The sequence below is a fragment of the Triturus cristatus genome, chromosome 8 (assembly GCF_964204655.1).
Source record: "Triturus cristatus chromosome 8, aTriCri1.1, whole genome shotgun sequence".
Classification (NCBI taxonomy): domain Eukaryota; kingdom Metazoa; phylum Chordata; class Amphibia; order Caudata; family Salamandridae; genus Triturus; species Triturus cristatus.
The window spans coordinates 738,506,292-738,523,246 of record NC_140591.1 but is presented as its reverse complement, the minus strand read 5'-3'; the positions used below and the strand labels follow the sequence as shown (position 1 = coordinate 738,523,246).

The following is a 16,955-nucleotide window of genomic DNA, read 5'->3' as shown; positions in this document are numbered from 1 at the left end:
TACTTTGCACAAAAAGTGCCAGAGATGACTTCATTTGCAGTCACTTGAAAAGTAGGGATTCTCCAATAAATGGTAAATGGTTGAAACAAATCTGAAGAAATGCATGACATACCTGTGTGTGTGTGTGTATGCATGTATGTATATATAGGGAGAGAGAGAGCGTCAATATAAACAGACTTTATTTCAATCAAGCTGTCTTTTCTATCCTTCAGGAGCAGAATGTTCTGATCATCAGCGCTCCAGAATGTAGTGTTTTCTTGGCAAGCATCACATATTGTGATGTGTTAGCTAAAAGTTCCATATCCTACAGACCGATATATTCCTCTGTACTTGTACCTTGGGGATTCATCAAAACCTGGCATCATAAGCAGCTTTCTACTGCCACAGACTGGACAGCGAAACAATTTAAAATATCCCAGAAAAAGAAAATAAGCATGCTTAATCAGAGCTTTCTGGACAGGAAGGACATTTGAGCAAGTGAGGAATAAGCACTGCTTTTGTTAATTTGCATAGGCAGAATAGAGACTTCTGGGAAAAGGCCGAAATTACAGTCACAGAAAATGGCTGCATCTATAGAGAACGCTAAGAAGTGTTGGCAGCTTTTCCTCTGACCCTGGCCACTTTTACAAGCAATCCTATGATAGTCAGCAGGACCCACCCTAAAAAGGAAGGGGCATCCACTTGGACCCTTTCCACCTTTTCTAAATCGAGCCTGATTGAGCACTGATTGAGCAGATAAGCACATGTCATTCTCATTTCAGAAAGGTATTGGTTAGCTTGCTGCTAGCAGCTCAGTTATGTTATGATGTTAGAGGCTATGCAAGGAATGCTTTAGTCCAGCGATATGCAGTTTTTATTGCGCCTTGCATTCAGCAGGAAGATCTTTAGCTTGAATCTGTGGCCTAGGTATTCACCTTGGTATTTCTTTTGGCACAAAGTGAAGGAGTATTTAAGAGAAAATGCACAATGTGTTTCTTATGTTGTTGTGAACAACTTGTTACTCTTTCTCATTAAGCTTCAGCCACTGAAGAAATATATAAATAAGGGCTGACTTCCTGTAAGACGTGTCCAAAGCTGGGACGGAATAAAAGGAGACACTTGTAAATGATAGTGCTATCGTTTGAGAAAGGGTAAGTTGAGACTGACTTTCATGCGTATTCACAGACCAAGCATCATAAAGATACCAGCATGATCTTCATTGCGGGCTTAGAGCCGGTATTAGCTTTTGAGAGGTAAGAGGATTTTGAGGGCTCGTTGGTCTAGGGGTATGATTCTCGCTTTGGGTGCGAGAGGTCCCGGGTTCAAATCCCGGACGAGCCCTTTTCTTGGTACTCTTTTCAAGTTGTTTTGAAGTTTGCGTTTCAAAACCAACATCAATTTTTTCTTTGCAGTAGTGGATAATTCTTTGCTAGAGTCTCATGCTTCAGCCCTGCCCAGTCTGAGCTAATACCAAACATCTGGTCTTGCATGGCATGTACGAGCGTTCAGCTAGGGATGTCGGGCAGGTTGCATGAAAGAAATCTAAAGCCAGAGGCCCATGGAATAGCCAGTTCGGAGCAGTTTCATTACAGAAAAATCAACTGTAGGTATCTGTTTCTGTAGTGTAGTGGTTATCACGTTTGCCTCACACGCGAAAGGTCCCCGGTTCGAAACCGGGCAGAAACAGTTGTTATATTGTGTTGGCTACAATGTTGATAGGTGCCGTTTTGCCATGGAATTGTCCAAGCCCTGAAGATTATTTCATGCAATCTCGTTCCAAGAAAGGGAATTCTCTCAAAACACTAAAGTAATCGGCGTGTGGATGTATCTGTTGGTTCTCAGACCTTGCTTTCAAAAGAGCCCTGCAATCGGTTCACTGCTCACCTAGAACAAGCATTAACATGGAGAATTGTTGGCACCAACAGGAATCTTATTTTAGTGGAGTGTTTCTGGCTTTGAGTGCAGAGGCCCTCGGCTCAATTCCAAGATGATCCTTCTCAAGGTGATGATACAAATGCATTGTCACCTTTACGTTTAATGTCAGAATCATTTATTTCCAGTTGGTGGTGTAAGAATGTTTGCAACAGTATGGCGATTTTTCCTAGCCATGCATGAATGAAAGCATATCACTCGCCTTTAGGTGTTTTTCTAATACATTGATATTTGCATCTTCCTTCCTAGCCTGCATGTTTGACTATCTTACAGGCTGCATGTAATAAGTATCACATCAGGGCCCTTCTTCTACTCAATTCACAACTGTTCTATCACGACATAGATAAGAAAGCTGCATCTGCTTTTGTTGTGTAGTGGTAATCAGGTTTACCTGACGTGTGAAAGCCCCATGCTTTGAAAGTACACAGTAACAAAGAAACCGATGACTTTTATAAAAAGGTGTCATGTGTGTCTCTTACTTTGCACAAAAAGTGCCAGAGATGACTTCATTTGCAGTCACTTGAAAAGTAGGGATTCTCCAATAAATGGTAAATGGTTGAAACAAATCTGAAGAAATGCATGACATACCTGTGTGTGTGTGTGTGTGTACGCATGTATGTATATATAGGGAGAGAGAGAGCGTCAATATAAACAGACTTTATTTCAATCAAGCTGTCTTTTCTATCCTTCAGGAGCAGAATGTTCTGATCATCAGCGCTCCAGAATGTAGTGTTTTCTTGGCAAGCATCACATATTGTGATGTTTTAGCTAAAAGTTCCATATCCTAGAGACTGATATATTCCTCTGTACTTGTACCTTGGGGATTCATCAAAACCTGGCATCATAAGCAGCTTTCTACTGCCACAGACTGGACAGCGAAACAATTTAAAATATCCCAGAAAAAGAAAATAAGCATGCTTAATCAGAGCTTTCTGGACAGGAAGGACATTTGAGCAAGTGAGGAATGAGCACTGCTTTTGTTAATTTGCATAGGCAGAATAGAGACTTCTGGGAAAAGGCCGAAATTACAGTCACAGAAAATGGCTGCATCTATAGAGAACGCTAAGAAGTGTTGGCAGCTTTTCCTCTGACCCTGGCCACTTTTACAAGCAATCCTATGATAGTCAGCAGGACCCACCCTAAAAAGGAAGGGGCATCCACTTGGACCCTTTCCACCTTTTCTAAATCTCGCCTGATCGAGCCTGATTGAGCACTGATTGAGCAGATAAGCACATGTCATTCTCATTTCAGAAAGGTATTGGTTAGCTTGCTGCTAGCAGCTCAGTTATGTTATGATATGATGTTAGAGGCTATGCAAGGAATGCTTTAGTCCAGCGATATGCAGTTTTTATTGCGCCTTGCATTCAGCAGGAAGATCTTTAGCTTGAATCTGTGGCCTAGGTATTCACCTTGGTATTTCTTTTGGCACAAAGTGAAGGAGTATTTAAGAGAAAATGCACAATGTGTTTCTTATGTTGTTATGAACAACTTGTTACTCTTTCTCATTAAGCTTCAGCCACTGAAGAAATATATAAATAAGGGCTGACTTCCTGTAAGACGTGTCCAAAGCTGGGACGGAATAAAAGGAGACACTTGTAAATGATAGTGCTATCGTTTGAGAAAGGGTAAGTTGAGACTGACTTTCATGCGTATTCACAGACCAAGCATCATAAAGATACCAGCATGATCTTCATTGCGGGCTTAGAGCCGGTATTAGCTTTTGAGAGGTAAGAGGATTTTGAGGGCTCGTTGGTCTAGGGGTATGATTCTCGCTTTGGGTGCGAGAGGTCCCGGGTTCAAATCCCGGACGAGCCCTTTTCTTGGTACTCTTTTCAAGTTGTTTTGAAGTTTGCGTTTCAAAACCAACATCAATTTTTTCTTTGCAGTAGTGGATAATTCTTTGCTAGAGTCTCATGCTTCAGCCCTGCCCAGTCTGAGCTAATACCAAACATCTGGTCTTGCATGGCATGTACGAGCGTTCAGCTAGGGATGTCGGGCAGGTTGCATGAAAGAAATCTAAAGCCAGAGGCCCATGGAATAGCCAGTTCGGAGCAGTTTCATTACAGAAAAATCAACTGTAGGTATCTGTTTCTGTAGTGTAGTGGTTATCACGTTTGCCTCACACGCGAAAGGTCCCCGGTTCGAAACCGGGCAGAAACAGTTGTTATATTGTGTTGGCTACAATGTTGATAGGTGCCGTTTTGCCATGGAATTGTCCAAGCCCTGAAGATTATTTCATGCAATCTCGTTCCAAGAAAGGGAATTCTCTCAAAACACTAAAGTAATCGGCGTGTGGATGTATCTGTTGGTTCTCAGACCTTGCTTTCAAAAGAGCCCTGCAATCGGTTCACTGCTCACCTAGAACAAGCATTAACATGGAGAATTGTTGGCACCAACAGGAATCTTATTTTAGTGGAGTGTTTCTGGCTTTGAGTGCAGAGGCCCTCGGCTCAATTCCAAGATGATCCTTCTCAAGGTGATGATACAAATGCATTGTCACCTTTACGTTTAATGTCAGAATCATTTATTTCCAGTTGGTGGTGTAAGAATGTTTGCAACAGTATGGCGATTTTTCCTAGCCATGCATGAATGAAAGCATATCACTCGCCTTTAGGTGTTTTTCTAATACATTGATATTTGCATCTTCCTTCCTAGCCTGCATGTTTGACTATCTTACAGGCTGCATGTAATAAGTATCACATCAGGGCCCTTCTTCTACTCAATTCACAACTGTTCTATCACGACATAGATAAGAAAGCTGCATCTGCTTTTGTTGTGTAGTGGTAATCAGGTTTACCTGACGTGTGAAAGCCCCATGCTTTGAAAGTACACAGTAACAAAGAAACCGATGACTTTTATAAAAAGGTGTCATGTGTGTCTCTTACTTTGCACAAAAAGTGCCAGAGATGACTTCATTTGCAGTCACTTGAAAAGTAGGGATTCTCCAATAAATGGTAAATGGTTGAAACAAATCTGAAGAAATGCATGACATACCTGTGTGTGTGTGTGTGTGTACGCATGTATGTATATATAGGGAGAGAGAGAGCGTCAATATAAACAGACTTTATTTCAATCAAGCTGTCTTTTCTATCCTTCAGGAGCAGAATGTTCTGATCATCAGCGCTCCAGAATGTAGTGTTTTCTTGGCAAGCATCACATATTGTGATGTTTTAGCTAAAAGTTCCATATCCTAGAGACTGATATATTCCTCTGTACTTGTACCTTGGGGATTCATCAAAACCTGGCATCATAAGCAGCTTTCTACTGCCACAGACTGGACAGCGAAACAATTTAAAATATCCCAGAAAAAGAAAATAAGCATGCTTAATCAGAGCTTTCTGGACAGGAAGGACATTTGAGCAAGTGAGGAATAAGCACTGCTTTTGTTAATTTGCATAGGCAGAATAGAGACTTCTGGGAAAAGGCCGAAATTACAGTCACAGAAAATGGCTGCATCTATAGAGAACGCTAAGAAGTGTTGGCAGCTTTTCCTCTGACCCTGGCCACTTTTACAAGCAATCCTATGATAGTCAGCAGGACCCACCCTAAAAAGGAAGGGGCATCCACTTGGACCCTTTCCACCTTTTCTAAATCTCGCCTGATCGAGCCCTGATCGAGCCGATAAGCACATGTCATTCTCATTTCAGAAAGGTATTGGTTAGCTTGCTGCTAGCAGCTCAGTTATGTTATGATGTTAGAGGCTATGCAAGGAATGCTTTAGTCCAGCGATATGCAGTTTTTATTGCGCCTTGCATTCAGCAGGAAGATCTTTAGCTTGAATCTGTGGCCTAGGTATTCACCTTGGTATTTTTTTTGGCACAAAGTGAAGGAGTATTTGAGAGAAAATGCACAATGTGTTTCTTATGTTGTTATGAACAACTTGTTACTCTTTCTCATTAAGCTTCAGCCACTGCAGAAATATATAAATAAGGGCTGACTTCCTGTAAGACGTGTCCAAAGCTGGGACGGAATAAAAGGAGACACTTGTAAATGATAGTGCTATCGTTTGAGAAAGGGTAAGTTGAGACTGACTTTCATGCGTATTCACAGACCAAGCATCATAAAGATACCAGCATGATCTTCATTGCGGGCTTAGAGCCGGTATTAGCTTTTGAGAGGTAAGAGGATTTTGAGGGCTCGTTGGTCTAGGGGTATGATTCTCGCTTTGGGTGCGAGAGGTCCCAGGTTCAAATCCCGGACGAGCCCTTTTCTTGGTACTCTTTTCAAGTTGTTTTGAAGTTTGCGTTTCAAAACCAACATCAATTTTTTCTTTGCAGTAGTGGATAATTCTTTGCTAGAGTCTCATGCTTCAGCCCTGCCCAGTCTGAGCTAATACCAAACATCTGGTCTTGCATGGCATGTACGAGCGTTCAGCTAGGGATGTCGGGCAGGTTGCATGAAAGAAATCTAAAGCCAGAGGCCCATGGAATAGCCAGTTCGGAGCAGTTTCATTACAGAAAAATCAACTGTAGGTATCTGTTTCTGTAGTGTAGTGGTTATCACGTTCGCCTCACACTCGAAAGGTCCCCGGTTCGAAACCGGGCAGAAACAGTTGTTATATTGTGTTGGCTACAATGTTGATAGGTGCCGTTTTGCCATGGAATTGTCCAAGCCCTGAAGATTATTTCATGCAATCTCGTTCCAAGAAAGGGAATTCTCTCAAAACACTAAAGAAATCGGCGTGTGGATGTATCTGTTGGTTCTCAGACCTTGCTTTCAAAAGAGCCCTGCAATCGGTTCACTGCTCACCTAGAACAAGCATTAACATGGAGAATTGTTGGCACCAACAGGAATCTTATTTTAGTGGAGTGTTTCTGGCTTTGAGTGCAGAGGCCCTCGGCTCAATTCCAAGATGATCCTTCTCAGGGTGATGATACAAATGCATTGTCACCTTTACGTTTAATGTCAGAATCATTTATTTCCAGTTGGTGGTGTAAGAATGTTTGCAACAGTATGGCGATTTTTCCTAGCCATGCATGAATGAAAGCATATCACTCGCCTTTAGGTGTTTTTCTAATACATTGATATTTGCATCTGCCTTCCTAGCCTGCATGTTTGACTATCTTACAGGCTGCATGTAATAAGTATCACATCAGGGCCCTTCTTCTACTCAATTCACAACTGTTCTATCACGACATAGATAAGAAAGCTGCATCTGCTTTTGTTGTGTAGTGGTAATCAGGTTTACCTGACGTGTGAAAGCCCCATGCTTTGAAAGTACACAGTAACACAGAAACCGATGACTTTTATAAAAAGGTGTCATGTGTGTCTCTTACTTTGCACAAAAAGTGCCAGAGATGACTTCATTTGCAGTCACTTGAAAAGTAGGGATTCTCCAATAAATGGTAAATGGTTGAAACAAATCTGAAGAAATGCATGACATACCTGTGTGTGTGTGTGTATGCATGTATGTATATATAGGGAGAGAGAGAGCGTCAATATAAACAGACTTTATTTCAATCAAGCTGTCTTTTCTATCCTTCAGGAGCAGAATGTTCTGATCATCAGCGCTCCAGAATGTAGTGTTTTCTTGGCAAGCATCACATATTGTGATGTGTTAGCTAAAAGTTCCATATCCTACAGACCGATATATTCCTCTGTACTTGTACCTTGGGGATTCATCAAAACCTGGCATCATAAGCAGCTTTCTACTGCCACAGACTGGACAGCGAAACAATTTAAAATATCCCAGAAAAAGAAAATAAGCATGCTTAATCAGAGCTTTCTGGACAGGAAGGACATTTGAGCAAGTGAGGAATAAGCACTGCTTTTGTTAATTTGCATAGGCAGAATAGAGACTTCTGGGAAAAGGCCGAAATTACAGTCACAGAAAATGGCTGCATCTATAGAGAACGCTAAGAAGTGTTGGCAGCTTTTCCTCTGACCCTGGCCACTTTTACAAGCAATCCTATGATAGTCAGCAGGACCCACCCTAAAAAGGAAGGGGCATCCACTTGGACCCTTTCCACCTTTTCTAAATCGAGCCTGATTGAGCACTGATTGAGCAGATAAGCACATGTCATTCTCATTTCAGAAAGGTATTGGTTAGCTTGCTGCTAGCAGCTCAGTTATGTTATGATGTTAGAGGCTATGCAAGGAATGCTTTAGTCCAGCGATATGCAGTTTTTATTGCGCCTTGCATTCAGCAGGAAGATCTTTAGCTTGAATCTGTGGCCTAGGTATTCACCTTGGTATTTCTTTTGGCACAAAGTGAAGGAGTATTTAAGAGAAAATGCACAATGTGTTTCTTATGTTGTTATGAACAACTTGTTACTCTTTCTCATTAAGCTTCAGCCACTGAAGAAATATATAAATAAGGGCTGACTTCCTGTAAGACGTGTCCAAAGCTGGGACGGAATAAAAGGAGACACTTGTAAATGATAGTGCTATCGTTTGAGAAAGGGTAAGTTGAGACTGACTTTCATGCGTATTCACAGACCAAGCATCATAAAGATACCAGCATGATCTTCATTGCGGGCTTAGAGCCGGTATTAGCTTTTGAGAGGTAAGAGGATTTTGAGGGCTTGTTGGTCTAGGGGTATGATTCTCGCTTTGGGTGCGGGAGGTCCCGGGTTCAAATCCCGGACGAGCCCTTTTCTTGGTACTCTTTTCAAGTTGTTTTGAAGTTTGCGTTTCAAAACCAACATCAATTTTTTCTTTGCAGTAGTGGATAATTCTTTGCTAGAGTCTCATGCTTCAGCCCTGCCCAGTCTGAGCTAATACCAAACATCTGGTCTTGCATGGCATGTACGAGCGTTCAGCTAGGGATGTCGGGCAGGTTGCATGAAAGAAATCTAAAGCCAGAGGCCCATGGAATAGCCAGTTCGGAGCAGTTTCATTACAGAAAAATCAACTGTAGGTATCTGTTTCTGTAGTGTAGTGGTTATCACGTTTGCCTCACACGCGAAAGGTCCCCGGTTCGAAACCGGGCAGAAACAGTTGTTATATTGTGTTGGCTACAATGTTGATAGGTGCCGTTTTGCCATGGAATTGTCCAAGCCCTGAAGATTATTTCATGCAATCTCGTTCCAAGAAAGGGAATTCTCTCAAAACACTAAAGTAATCGGCGTGTGGATGTATCTGTTGGTTCTCAGACCTTGCTTTCAAAAGAGCCCTGCAATCGGTTCACTGCTCACCTAGAACAAGCATTAACATGGAGAATTGTTGGCACCAACAGGAATCTTATTTTAGTGGAGTGTTTCTGGCTTTGAGTGCAGAGGCCCTCGGCTCAATTCCAAGATGATCCTTCTCAAGGTGATGATACAAATGCATTGTCACCTTTACGTTTAATGTCAGAATCATTTATTTCCAGTTGGTGGTGTAAGAATGTTTGCAACAGTATGGCGATTTTTCCTAGCCATGCATGAATGAAAGCATATCACTCGCCTTTAGGTGTTTTTCTAAAACATTGATATTTGCATCTTCCTTCCTAGCCTGCATGTTTGACTATCTTACAGGCTGCATGTAATAAGTATCACATCAGGGCCCTTCTTCTACTCAATTCACAACTGTTCTATCACGACATAGATAAGAAAGCTGCATCTGCTTTTGTTGTGTAGTGGTAATCAGGTTTACCTGACGTGTGAAAGCCCCATGCTTTGAAAGTACACAGTAACAAAGAAACCGATGACTTTTATAAAAAGGTGTCATGTGTGTCTCTTACTTTGCACAAAAAGTGCCAGAGATGACTTCATTTGCAGTCACTTGAAAAGTAGGGATTCTCCAATAAATGGTAAATGGTTGAAACAAATCTGAAGAAATGCATGACATACCTGTGTGTGTGTGTGTGTGTACGCATGTATGTATATATAGGGAGAGAGAGAGCGTCAATATAAACAGACTTTATTTCAATCAAGCTGTCTTTTCTATCCTTCAGGAGCAGAATGTTCTGATCATCAGCGCTCCAGAATGTAGTGTTTTCTTGGCAAGCATCACATATTGTGATGTTTTAGCTAAAAGTTCCATATCCTAGAGACTGATATATTCCTCTGTACTTGTACCTTGGGGATTCATCAAAACCTGGCATCATAAGCAGCTTTCTACTGCCACAGACTGGACAGCGAAACAATTTAAAATATCCCAGAAAAAGAAAATAAGCATGCTTAATCAGAGCTTTCTGGACAGGAAGGACATTTGAGCAAGTGAGGAATAAGCACTGCTTTTGTTAATTTGCATAGGCAGAATAGAGACTTCTGGGAAAAGGCCGAAATTACAGTCACAGAAAATGGCTGCATCTATAGAGAACGCTAAGAAGTGTTGGCAGCTTTTCCTCTGACCCTGGCCACTTTTACAAGCAATCCTATGATAGTCAGCAGGACCCACCCTAAAAAGGAAGGGGCATCCACTTGGACCCTTTCCACCTTTTCTAAATCTCGCCTGATCGAGCCGATAAGCACATGTCATTCTCATTTCAGAAAGGTATTGGTTAGCTTGCTGCTAGCAGCTCAGTTATGTTATGATGTTAGAGGCTATGCAAGGAATGCTTTAGTCCAGCGATATGCAGTTTTTATTGCGCCTTGCATTCAGCAGGAAGATCTTTAGCTTGAATCTGTGGCCTAGGTATTCACCTTGGTATTTTTTTTGGCACAAAGTGAAGGAGTATTTGAGAGAAAATGCACAATGTGTTTCTTATGTTGTTATGAACAACTTGTTACTCTTTCTCATTAAGCTTCAGCCACTGCAGAAATATATAAATAAGGGCTGACTTCCTGTAAGACGTGTCCAAAGCTGGGACGGAATAAAAGGAGACACTTGTAAATGATAGTGCTATCGTTTGAGAAAGGGTAAGTTGAGACTGACTTTCATGCGTATTCACAGACCAAGCATCATAAAGATACCAGCATGATCTTCATTGCGGGCTTAGAGCCGGTATTAGCTTTTGAGAGGTAAGAGGATTTTGAGGGCTCGTTGGTCTAGGGGTATGATTCTCGCTTTGGGTGCGAGAGGTCCCAGGTTCAAATCCCGGACGAGCCCTTTTCTTGGTACTCTTTTCAAGTTGTTTTGAAGTTTGCGTTTCAAAACCAACATCAATTTTTTCTTTGCAGTAGTGGATAATTCTTTGCTAGAGTCTCATGCTTCAGCCCTGCCCAGTCTGAGCTAATACCAAACATCTGGTCTTGCATGGCATGTACGAGCGTTCAGCTAGGGATGTCGGGCAGGTTGCATGAAAGAAATCTAAAGCCAGAGGCCCATGGAATAGCCAGTTCGGAGCAGTTTCATTACAGAAAAATCAACTGTAGGTATCTGTTTCTGTAGTGTAGTGGTTATCACGTTCGCCTCACACTCGAAAGGTCCCCGGTTCGAAACCGGGCAGAAACAGTTGTTATATTGTGTTGGCTACAATGTTGATATGTGCCGTTTTGCCATGGAATTGTCCAAGCCCTGAAGATTATTTCATGCAATCTCGTTCCAAGAAAGGGAATTCTCTCAAAACACTAAAGAAATCGGCGTGTGGATGTATCTGTTGGTTCTCAGACCTTGCTTTCAAAAGAGCCCTGCAATCGGTTCACTGCTCACCTAGAACAAGCATTAACATGGAGAATTGTTGGCACCAACAGGAATCTTATTTTAGTGGAGTGTTTCTGGCTTTGAGTGCAGAGGCCCTCGGCTCAATTCCAAGATGATCCTTCTCAGGGTGATGATACAAATGCATTGTCACCTTTACGTTTAATGTCAGAATCATTTATTTCCAGTTGGTGGTGTAAGAATGTTTGCAACAGTATGGCGATTTTTCCTAGCCATGCATGAATGAAAGCATATCACTCGCCTTTAGGTGTTTTTCTAATACATTGATATTTGCATCTGCCTTCCTAGCCTGCATGTTTGACTATCTTACAGGCTGCATGTAATAAGTATCACATCAGGGCCCTTCTTCTACTCAATTCACAACTGTTCTATCACGACATAGATAAGAAAGCTGCATCTGCTTTTGTTGTGTAGTGGTAATCAGGTTTACCTGACGTGTGAAAGCCCCATGCTTTGAAAGTACACAGTAACAAAGAAACCGATGACTTTTATAAAAAGGTGTCATGTGTGTCTCTTACTTTGCACAAAAAGTGCCAGAGATGACTTCATTTGCAGTCACTTGAAAAGTAGGGATTCTCCAATAAATGGTAAATGGTTGAAACAAATCTGAAGAAATGCATGACATACCTGTGTGTGTGTGTGTATGCATGTATGTATATATAGGGAGAGAGAGAGCGTCAATATAAACAGACTTTATTTCAATCAAGCTGTCTTTTCTATCCTTCAGGAGCAGAATGTTCTGATCATCAGCGCTCCAGAATGTAGTGTTTTCTTGGCAAGCATCACATATTGTGATGTGTTAGCTAAAAGTTCCATATCCTACAGACCGATATATTCCTCTGTACTTGTACCTTGGGGATTCATCAAAACCTGGCATCATAAGCAGCTTTCTACTGCCACAGACTGGACAGCGAAACAATTTAAAATATCCCAGAAAAAGAAAATAAGCATGCTTAATCAGAGCTTTCTGGACAGGAAGGACATTTGAGCAAGTGAGGAATAAGCACTGCTTTTGTTAATTTGCATAGGCAGAATAGAGACTTCTGGGAAAAGGCCGAAATTACAGTCACAGAAAATGGCTGCATCTATAGAGAACGCTAAGAAGTGTTGGCAGCTTTTCCTCTGACCCTGGCCACTTTTACAAGCAATCCTATGATAGTCAGCAGGACCCACCCTAAAAAGGAAGGGGCATCCACTTGGACCCTTTCCACCTTTTCTAAATCGAGCCTGATTGAGCACTGATTGAGCAGATAAGCACATGTCATTCTCATTTCAGAAAGGTATTGGTTAGCTTGCTGCTAGCAGCTCAGTTATGTTATGATGTTAGAGGCTATGCAAGGAATGCTTTAGTCCAGCGATATGCAGTTTTTATTGCGCCTTGCATTCAGCAGGAAGATCTTTAGCTTGAATCTGTGGCCTAGGTATTCACCTTGGTATTTCTTTTGGCACAAAGTGAAGGAGTATTTAAGAGAAAATGCACAATGTGTTTCTTATGTTGTTGTGAACAACTTGTTACTCTTTCTCATTAAGCTTCAGCCACTGAAGAAATATATAAATAAGGGCTGACTTCCTGTAAGACGTGTCCAAAGCTGGGACGGAATAAAAGGAGACACTTGTAAATGATAGTGCTATCGTTTGAGAAAGGGTAAGTTGAGACTGACTTTCATGCGTATTCACAGACCAAGCATCATAAAGATACCAGCATGATCTTCATTGCGGGCTTAGAGCCGGTATTAGCTTTTGAGAGGTAAGAGGATTTTGAGGGCTCGTTGGTCTAGGGGTATGATTCTCGCTTTGGGTGCGAGAGGTCCCGGGTTCAAATCCCGGACGAGCCCTTTTCTTGGTACTCTTTTCAAGTTGTTTTGAAGTTTGCGTTTCAAAACCAACATCAATTTTTTCTTTGCAGTAGTGGATAATTCTTTGCTAGAGTCTCATGCTTCAGCCCTGCCCAGTCTGAGCTAATACCAAACATCTGGTCTTGCATGGCATGTACGAGCGTTCAGCTAGGGATGTCGGGCAGGTTGCATGAAAGAAATCTAAAGCCAGAGGCCCATGGAATAGCCAGTTCGGAGCAGTTTCATTACAGAAAAATCAACTGTAGGTATCTGTTTCTGTAGTGTAGTGGTTATCACGTTTGCCTCACACGCGAAAGGTCCCCGGTTCGAAACCGGGCAGAAACAGTTGTTATATTGTGTTGGCTACAATGTTGATAGGTGCCGTTTTGCCATGGAATTGTCCAAGCCCTGAAGATTATTTCATGCAATCTCGTTCCAAGAAAGGGAATTCTCTCAAAACACTAAAGTAATCGGCGTGTGGATGTATCTGTTGGTTCTCAGACCTTGCTTTCAAAAGAGCCCTGCAATCGGTTCACTGCTCACCTAGAACAAGCATTAACATGGAGAATTGTTGGCACCAACAGGAATCTTATTTTAGTGGAGTGTTTCTGGCTTTGAGTGCAGAGGCCCTCGGCTCAATTCCAAGATGATCCTTCTCAAGGTGATGATACAAATGCATTGTCACCTTTACGTTTAATGTCAGAATCATTTATTTCCAGTTGGTGGTGTAAGAATGTTTGCAACAGTATGGCGATTTTTCCTAGCCATGCATGAATGAAAGCATATCACTCGCCTTTAGGTGTTTTTCTAATACATTGATATTTGCATCTTCCTTCCTAGCCTGCATGTTTGACTATCTTACAGGCTGCATGTAATAAGTATCACATCAGGGCCCTTCTTCTACTCAATTCACAACTGTTCTATCACGACATAGATAAGAAAGCTGCATCTGCTTTTGTTGTGTAGTGGTAATCAGGTTTACCTGACGTGTGAAAGCCCCATGCTTTGAAAGTACACAGTAACAAAGAAACCGATGACTTTTATAAAAAGGTGTCATGTGTGTCTCTTACTTTGCACAAAAAGTGCCAGAGATGACTTCATTTGCAGTCACTTGAAAAGTAGGGATTCTCCAATAAATGGTAAATGGTTGAAACAAATCTGAAGAAATGCATGACATACCTGTGTGTGTGTGTGTGTGTACGCATGTATGTATATATAGGGAGAGAGAGAGCGTCAATATAAACAGACTTTATTTCAATCAAGCTGTCTTTTCTATCCTTCAGGAGCAGAATGTTCTGATCATCAGCGCTCCAGAATGTAGTGTTTTCTTGGCAAGCATCACATATTGTGATGTTTTAGCTAAAAGTTCCATATCCTAGAGACTGATATATTCCTCTGTACTTGTACCTTGGGGATTCATCAAAACCTGGCATCATAAGCAGCTTTCTACTGCCACAGACTGGACAGCGAAACAATTTAAAATATCCCAGAAAAAGAAAATAAGCATGCTTAATCAGAGCTTTCTGGACAGGAAGGACATTTGAGCAAGTGAGGAATGAGCACTGCTTTTGTTAATTTGCATAGGCAGAATAGAGACTTCTGGGAAAAGGCCGAAATTACAGTCACAGAAAATGGCTGCATCTATAGAGAACGCTAAGAAGTGTTGGCAGCTTTTCCTCTGACCCTGGCCACTTTTACAAGCAATCCTATGATAGTCAGCAGGACCCACCCTAAAAAGGAAGGGGCATCCACTTGGACCCTTTCCACCTTTTCTAAATCTCGCCTGATCGAGCCTGATTGAGCACTGATTGAGCAGATAAGCACATGTCATTCTCATTTCAGAAAGGTATTGGTTAGCTTGCTGCTAGCAGCTCAGTTATGTTATGATGTTAGAGGCTATGCAAGGAATGCTTTAGTCCAGCGATATGCAGTTTTTATTGCGCCTTGCATTCAGCAGGAAGATCTTTAGCTTGAATCTGTGGCCTAGGTATTCACCTTGGTATTTCTTTTGGCACAAAGTGAAGGAGTATTTAAGAGAAAATGCACAATGTGTTTCTTATGTTGTTATGAACAACTTGTTACTCTTTCTCATTAAGCTTCAGCCACTGAAGAAATATATAAATAAGGGCTGACTTCCTGTAAGACGTGTCCAAAGCTGGGACGGAATAAAAGGAGACACTTGTAAATGATAGTGCTATCGTTTGAGAAAGGGTAAGTTGAGACTGACTTTCATGCGTATTCACAGACCAAGCATCATAAAGATACCAGCATGATCTTCATTGCGGGCTTAGAGCCGGTATTAGCTTTTGAGAGGTAAGAGGATTTTGAGGGCTCGTTGGTCTAGGGGTATGATTCTCGCTTTGGGTGCGAGAGGTCCCGGGTTCAAATCCCGGACGAGCCCTTTTCTTGGTACTCTTTTCAAGTTGTTTTGAAGTTTGCGTTTCAAAACCAACATCAATTTTTTCTTTGCAGTAGTGGATAATTCTTTGCTAGAGTCTCATGCTTCAGCCCTGCCCAGTCTGAGCTAATACCAAACATCTGGTCTTGCATGGCATGTACGAGCGTTCAGCTAGGGATGTCGGGCAGGTTGCATGAAAGAAATCTAAAGCCAGAGGCCCATGGAATAGCCAGTTCGGAGCAGTTTCATTACAGAAAAATCAACTGTAGGTATCTGTTTCTGTAGTGTAGTGGTTATCACGTTTGCCTCACACGCGAAAGGTCCCCGGTTCGAAACCGGGCAGAAACAGTTGTTATATTGTGTTGGCTACAATGTTGATAGGTGCCGTTTTGCCATGGAATTGTCCAAGCCCTGAAGATTATTTCATGCAATCTCGTTCCAAGAAAGGGAATTCTCTCAAAACACTAAAGTAATCGGCGTGTGGATGTATCTGTTGGTTCTCAGACCTTGCTTTCAAAAGAGCCCTGCAATCGGTTCACTGCTCACCTAGAACAAGCATTAACATGGAGAATTGTTGGCACCAACAGGAATCTTATTTTAGTGGAGTGTTTCTGGCTTTGAGTGCAGAGGCCCTCGGCTCAATTCCAAGATGATCCTTCTCAAGGTGATGATACAAATGCATTGTCACCTTTACGTTTAATGTCAGAATCATTTATTTCCAGTTGGTGGTGTAAGAATGTTTGCAACAGTATGGCGATTTTTCCTAGCCATGCATGAATGAAAGCATATCACTCGCCTTTAGGTGTTTTTCTAATACATTGATATTTGCATCTTCCTTCCTAGCCTGCATGTTTGACTATCTTACAGGCTGCATGTAATAAGTATCACATCAGGGCCCTTCTTCTACTCAATTCACAACTGTTCTATCACGACATAGATAAGAAAGCTGCATCTGCTTTTGTTGTGTAGTGGTAATCAGGTTTACCTGACGTGTGAAAGCCCCATGCTTTGAAAGTACACAGTAACAAAGAAACCGATGACTTTTATAAAAAGGTATCATGTGTGTCTCTTACTTTGCACAAAAAGTGCCAGAGATGACTTCATTTGCAGTCACTTGAAAAGTAGGGATTCTCCAATAAATGGTAAATGGTTGAAACAAATCTGAAGAAATGCATGACATACCTGTGTGTGTGTGTGTGTGTACGCATGTATGTATATATAGGGAGAGAGAGAGCGTCAATATAAACAGACTTTATTTCAATCAAGCTGTCTTTTCTATCCTTCAG

At 41.7% G+C, this 16,955-nt stretch overlaps 4 non-coding genes across 4 annotated transcripts; all 4 read left to right on the top strand.

Moving 5' to 3' along the window:
• The first annotated feature begins 1,248 nt into the window (after window positions 1-1,248).
• Window positions 1,249-1,320, top strand: TRNAP-UGG (transfer RNA proline (anticodon UGG)). Its single transcript has one exon. It is a non-coding gene; the product is annotated as a tRNA-Pro (tRNA).
• A 2,334-nt stretch (window positions 1,321-3,654) lies between these two features.
• Window positions 3,655-3,726, top strand: TRNAP-UGG (transfer RNA proline (anticodon UGG)). Its single transcript has one exon. It is a non-coding gene; the product is annotated as a tRNA-Pro (tRNA).
• Window positions 3,727-13,199: 9,473 nt separating this feature from the next.
• On the top strand, window positions 13,200-13,271 carry TRNAP-UGG (transfer RNA proline (anticodon UGG)). Its single transcript has one exon. It is a non-coding gene; the product is annotated as a tRNA-Pro (tRNA).
• Window positions 13,272-15,600: 2,329 nt separating this feature from the next.
• On the top strand, window positions 15,601-15,672 carry TRNAP-UGG (transfer RNA proline (anticodon UGG)). The gene has a single exon. It is a non-coding gene; the product is annotated as a tRNA-Pro (tRNA).
• The last annotated feature ends 1,283 nt before the right edge of the window (window positions 15,673-16,955 follow it).